Source organism: Sturnira hondurensis, unplaced genomic scaffold (genome assembly GCF_014824575.4).
Source record: "Sturnira hondurensis isolate 20B ecotype Veracruz unplaced genomic scaffold, ASM1482457v3 Scaffold0008782, whole genome shotgun sequence".
NCBI classification, from domain to species: Eukaryota; Metazoa; Chordata; class Mammalia; order Chiroptera; family Phyllostomidae; genus Sturnira; species Sturnira hondurensis.
Genome location: NW_028081413.1, coordinates 1,321,676 through 1,327,675, shown reverse-complemented (window position 1 = coordinate 1,327,675; position 6,000 = coordinate 1,321,676). Strand labels below are relative to the sequence as shown.

The 6,000-nt window shown below is 58.2% G+C and overlaps 1 protein-coding gene across 2 annotated transcripts in view; it reads left to right on the top strand.

Annotated features, from left to right (window-relative positions):
• The first annotated feature begins 915 nt into the window (after positions 1 to 915).
• The window catches only part of PAK6 (p21 (RAC1) activated kinase 6), a 35,076-nt gene continuing 29,991 nt past the window's right edge, over positions 916 to 6,000 (top strand). The window contains exons 1-2 of one of the 2 annotated variants that reach the window (XM_037056088.1): positions 916 to 1,545; positions 2,338 to 2,419. The gene's annotated coding sequence lies outside the window, so the exon portion shown is untranslated. Of the gene's footprint in view, positions 1,546 to 1,855; positions 2,194 to 2,337; positions 2,420 to 6,000 lie in introns of those variants that run through there. The other variant, XM_037056087.1, reaches the window with a different exon arrangement.

Sequence of the window (6,000 nt, the reverse complement as noted above, 5' to 3'; positions counted from 1 at the left end):
CAAAAACAATGAGTAGTGTAGTGCCACCTTGGTTGTAAGGGGCTGGGGAGTGGGAAGAGTCAGCCCGTTTCCATCTGCGGGCAGCACTGGGCACTGGGAGCAGGAGCTGGCCAGTCAGGGCGGCCCCTGCAGCAGGGCAGCAGGATGCTGGGCTCCAGGGTGAGCATTGCCAGGTCTAAGGTCAAAGCCACGGTGAGGGCAGTGTTTCCATGGAGAGGGTAACAGTGGGGAAAGAGGGGTAGGGAGTCAAAACTTGGGCGTCCCACAGGGGGATACTGAGAGAAGTAAAGCAGCCAGCAAAGGCCCAGAGAGCGGAGGGCACTGTGGAAAAGGTCGGGCTCCCCCTGGAGCGCTCAGAGAGGGGGCCGATGGGCGCGTGCACAAAGGAGCTCAAACTGCCTACCTGCAAATGCCCCCGTTTCTGACCAGGGGTGATGATACCATGGGGGTGGGTTGAGTAGCTGCCTTCTGCTTCCTGAAAACCCAGGACGCCAGCCTTCACGCTGCCCAGCACCCTCTGTGTGCTGCTCACGTGAAAACCAGCTGAGACCTGCAAAGGGAGCGCAGCCCGGCCGTGGTCATCAGGGCAGGCCAGGTCTGAATCTCGCAGCTCTGCGGGCTGGGGAACCTGGGAGGTCCGGCCTCTGGGGGGCTGGGGGAGGCGCCCGCGGATGCCGGCAGGCAGCCCTTCCTCTCCCTCCTCCTCAGTAAAGGAAGGCAGGAAAAAACGTGTTTTTATAAATAGCTCCAGCCCCAGCTGATTTGTAAATTCAGTGGGTTTTTTTGTGTCAGTGACATCACCCTCTTCCCCATGGCAACCCTCGACGATATCAAAATTGCCAAGCAACGTTGGAGCAGGTCGCTGCCTGAGGATTTAATGGAGAAATCCCAAAGTGAGCCGCGGTGCGCGGTGGAGGAGGAGGGGCGCGCCGCGGCGGGGAAGGACGCCGGAGCCGCCGTTGCCGCCTGCCAGGCAGCCAAGGGCCAGCTGGGGCTCCTCGGGCCACGCTCCCCTTGGTAACCCCGCTGTGGACCGCAGGTGGGGGAGGGCACTGCTGCCTGCCTGACATTCCAGGAGCCGGGAGCAGTCATCCAGGTGACTAAGCTGGCCCACTGACACTGAGTCACCCTCTGGCTTGGAGGTTTCTCTTCCTTTTTGCATCTGATTATTTTGGGAACTGGAAACTTGGAGCTGCCCCTGAGTCTCACCCCTTCTAGCCTCCCCTCCCTACCTTGGGCACCGTGGAAGATGGGACCTGCTGGGAGTCTGCCGCCACTTCCTAAGGACATGGAAGACGCTGCGGGGGCCCGAGGTCCCACGGGAAAGACTCCCGCCAACAAAATGCAATAGCCGATATGGCGATCTGGCTGCTGTGCCCTCTAGAGGTGTCTGGAGAGAAGGGAAGTCTGGCCCATGCCGACTGGAATCCTCCCGGGCTGGCTTTGAACTCAGCTCCCATGAGATATTTCTGTAAACGAGTGTCTTCTAGGGCCAGAGTGGCATTTGGAGAGTGAGGCTGGACTGGCTTAGGCTGGCCTGGGCAGGTAGGTGGCTCTGTGCTGGGTGTGGCCCCACGTGTGTGCGAGTGTGTGTGCTGCCGAGGACAGCAGGGGGCATCTGCAGAGAGCTGGCGATGGGGACTGGGGCAGCAGCTCACCCTACCCGGTGCTGGACCAGCCCAGGTTCTGAGATGGGTGCTGTGGGAAAGGGAACTAAGCACCTGGCCCGCGCAGGGTGAGGAGCAGATCCAGCTCAGGCAAGCCCGGGCCCTCACTGAATCCACAGCGCAGGCACACGGCGGCGGAATGCGAGGAAGGGAGTGGTCCAGGGAGGCAGGCCAAGGATCGAAGCCAACCCTCCAGTGGGCTGGACAGCACAGGGGCTGCTCCCTCTTCTGACAGCCCTGGGCACTAGGGAGACAGCTTTCTACCAAGGAATTCTGTCACTCGCCCATGCAGTGCCGGTCAGCGTCTGTGCATGCCCTCTGCCCAGCTCACAGGGGTGCGTTTCCCTCGAAGAGTGCCGGCCAGGGCACAGCCTCCCTGTATTCAGGACCCCGCAGGGGGCAGCTGCTTGGCCTGGCACTCAGGCCGGAGCCCCCGGCCCCCACGGGGCATGCTCCAGTGTGTGTCAGGCAGAGGGGCGTGGGCCCCCTACCTCCCCCACACAGCTGGCAGTTTCACGGGCACACGGTGAGTAAGCTGCTGAGGGAGGAGGCTCTGTGCCCACAGAGGCAGGACAACACCAACCAGGAGCCTTTGGGAAAAGCGGCTGAGCGAGAAAAACACTGAGGTTTTCTTTTTCTTTTCCTTTTTTTTTCTCCTTTTTGCCTGAAGGGAGTGGCGCTTCCTGGGCTAGAGACAAGCACCAGCTTGCAGTGGGGAGCTCAAGGCCCAGCTGCCCGGAGGAGCAGCCACGGTAAGATCCCTGCTACCAACGCGGACATGGGCTCAGGCTTCCCAGGCCAGGGTGGAGCGCAGAGGTGTCCAGGCTACTTGCTATGTGGGACAGGGAGCAGCTCTGGATTCCTGTGGGCCCGTCCAACCTGGCACTCCCTTTCCAGACCGATTTGGAAACAGCCCAGTCCAACCTGGCCTCTGGTGTCCTTATTTCTGCTATTCCTTCCTATACCTTCCTCTCCTCCTGGGCCAAGCCAGTGCCACCTCTCCTGGATGTCCTGCCACCTCTGGGACACTCCTCTCTGTAGTCACCCCACAAATGTTTACGGAGCATCACTGGGACCCAGGCTGCATGCCATGCCGCTAAGGAGGGCTTGACCTGGCACAGAGTCTGACCCCGAAACTCGGTGGCAGGCAAGGTTCAGAGGTGCCTGGCTGGGTGTCACTGCTCCTCACAGGCCTGGGGCCCCACCAAGAAGCAAGGCCAGTACAGTGTAATTTGTTCTTTTGCTGGTGTCGGAGGGCCAAGGTTGGAGGGCCCTGTGTGGGTTCTTTTCCTAAGCTGGTTCTGGTAGGAACCAGGTTCTAGGCGTTGAGGATGAGCTCTCTGGCCTGCCTGGCCCTTGGGCTCTGTGGAAGCTCGTCTAGCTGGGAATAAGGCCTTTGGGCCAAGCAAGGGGTCCTCTCTGCGGGTCAGGAGTGGCAAACCTGGGAGCCCTAGTGCCTAATCAGGAGTGGCTGTGCACAGGAGCAAGGCTTCAGGAAGCACTTGATTTGGGGGAAGCTTTGTGCCCTGTGAGTGGCCGCTGGTGGGAGTGTGGGGGCTGCGTGGGCCTCCTGGTTCCCCAAGAATAGACCGATTCTTTGTGAGCTGAGCTCTCTACGATGTGCCAGGCACAGGGAAGGTGCAGGCAGGGGGAGCCCATGAGACCAGAGTCAGGATGAACTCCTAAGTGACTCCCTCTCAACTAACCCCCACACCTGGCTCCGGGATGAAGACATCCTGCCTCTCCACAAAAGGTGACTCCAAGCCCTGGGGTCCCCTGTGTGTGCAGAGCTGAGCAGCAGCTGCTGCTGGGTCAGCGTGGCAGAGAGTGTGGAGTGCCACACAAACAGCAGGCAAGCAAGGTGGCATCTGATGAAACCAGGAGGGAGCAGAGGGCAGAGGCCAGATGCAGGGGGCAGGAGAGGGGAAGTCTGCCTGAAGTTTAAGGACAGCTTCGGGAGGGCTCTGGACACTGATTTTCTTACACCTGCCTGCCTCTGTGGGATGGCTGGGTAGGGGGTAGGTAGAAATGCTGAGACTACACTCCTTACACACATGGCCCCAGAGAGAAGTCCGGCACACTCTGGCTTGGATGGAGAAGGCCGAGGGGCTCGTGGGAAGCTGTCCTGTGGCCTAAAGCAGAGCCCTCCTCATAGGATGCCCTCTGCTCCATGAGTGGGAAAGTCCAGGGCTCAGGAGCAGTGTCTGAGACTGGGAAGTAGGAAGGGTGCTGGCAAACCTCATGCATAGGCATTCTGCAGCCTGCCCCCGTGAGGGCTTAGAGAAGAGAGTTCATTTCTGCACACCTGCCTTGAGTGAAGAAAGCGGGCTGGCTACCAGGCTGGAATAGAGCATGGGAAGGTGAAAGCCTGGAGGCAGAAAGAGCTCCCAACCTCCTGAGGCCCTGCTGGCCCTCCTGCCCGGGTGGGCACGGTGATTGGAAGCCCCCTTCTGAGCTCAGCCCTAGGGCCCACTAAGGGCTTAAGGTGAGATGTGTGGGGTGAGATAAAGGGAAATTTGTCTTGTCTTGGCAAGATGTGGGCTCCAGGCAGCACTTGGAAGATGGCAACCAGCACCTCGTTCTGGCTCGCTTGCAGGCAGGGTACAGCTGTTGCCTGACTCCTTAGTACAAAACACTGGTGGCAGAAACAGAGGGTGGGGGAAAGAACAGGATGGGGCCCTTGCCCCAGGGAGCTCAGCAGAGGAGGGAAAGGAAAGCCGAGCGTGGAGCCAACCCCACCGGAAGCCAGTGGAGCTGCAGAGCGACAGGGGGTGCTGCCTTCTGCTCACTCTGGGCTCCCTATTCATCACTGAAAGTATCAGTCATGACCCATCCACTCTGGGTAATTTATAAATTTAGACCAATACCAGGAGGTGGTTCTTAACGTAGAACTTTATGAAGGTAGACTTAAAAAAAAAAAGATTAGCTGAGAATGAAAACACAAAGGAAGAAGCAGCTTCTACTGTTCTGGGCAGAAGACAGGTTCTCAGGGCCCAGAAAAGGCAGAGTGGTGGAGGGTTAACAGCAAGCGTCAGCAGGTGAGTGTCAGGCCCCCGCAGCCGGTTCCTGCCAGGTGACCTCACATGAATTACCTCATCTCGCCAGGTCTTAATTTCCTGTCCTGTCCAACGGAGATAATTATAGGACCTATGAGACGGGATTGTTGGGAGGATTAAATAAGGCCCCATGCAAATGCTCTCAGCCGCTCAGCAACCCTGTTACCGTTGGGGTGACTGTTGGTGTCAGAGAATCAAAGTGCCGGGAGGTGGCGCCCTTGCTGGGGTCTTCAGGGGAATCGGAAAAGGCTTCGTGGAGGAGGTGGCTTTGGAAGAAGTCTTCCTTGTGGAAAAGTTGAAGCACGCAGAATGCAGAGAGGCCCAGGCCTGATAATGCTGGCAGAAACGCAACACCAGATCCCTTTTTTTCCCAAATAGCAAACTGTTTTTCCACTGAAGCTCTCTAAAGAATGATTTGAGACGATTAAGAGTTTCCTTCTTTTTCTGGGGGTCTAGAGTTTGACGTCTTGAGAACTCAACATGGACTGTATGTAGTGAAGGAATCTAGCGGCCTGGTCTGACTCTGGTCACGTTCTTCTCTGGGCCTGGAGTCTCGTCACAGGGTGGCCCTGCTTCCCTGACTGTGTCCACACCTGTGGGAGGGCCCTTGAGCAGAAGGGCCGGACTGGAGGCCACGGCGACCTCCTGGACTGCTGCGGTGGGGGACTGAGGAATGCCCCAGATTCATAAGGCTCAGATGCAGACGCATCTTTCTTTTCCTCCCCAAGGGTTATTGCTCTATGAATTTAGGACAGATGACCCCAGGTTCTGTTCACCTGAAAGAACAAGGCAAATGCAGAACACGGAAGACTTTCATATGCTGGGGGAATTAGCAGGCAAAAAAGGGGGGGTTCCCTCATAACTACATGGGGCCACATCAGCCCCAGCAAAGGGACACCCACTCCAGCCAGCATTTTCTACACAGCCTCATGAGGACACATCAGCCGGTGCCAAGACCCACGTCCTTACAGTGGTGACCTTGCTTGAATACCAGTGGGTTCTCTGTGGCAAACTCCCCCCTCAAAGTGCTGCGTTGTCAGCTAATGCTGGCATCTTTCTGCTTGGCTCTGGTTTGCCCCAGACTCAAAGCACGCAGGCCCCTGGGCCTCTGGCTAAGAGGGTGGAGGCAGGGCTGTGTCCTGCACGCTCAGGCTGCCTGGGACCTGGAGTGGGGGCTTCTGGGTGCTCGGAAAAGCAGGTCCAGAAAGCTCAGGTCAGCCGAGGCCTTGTTCTACTCTCTGATCCTAACGTGGCAGCTCACCCCAAGGCAAATAGCG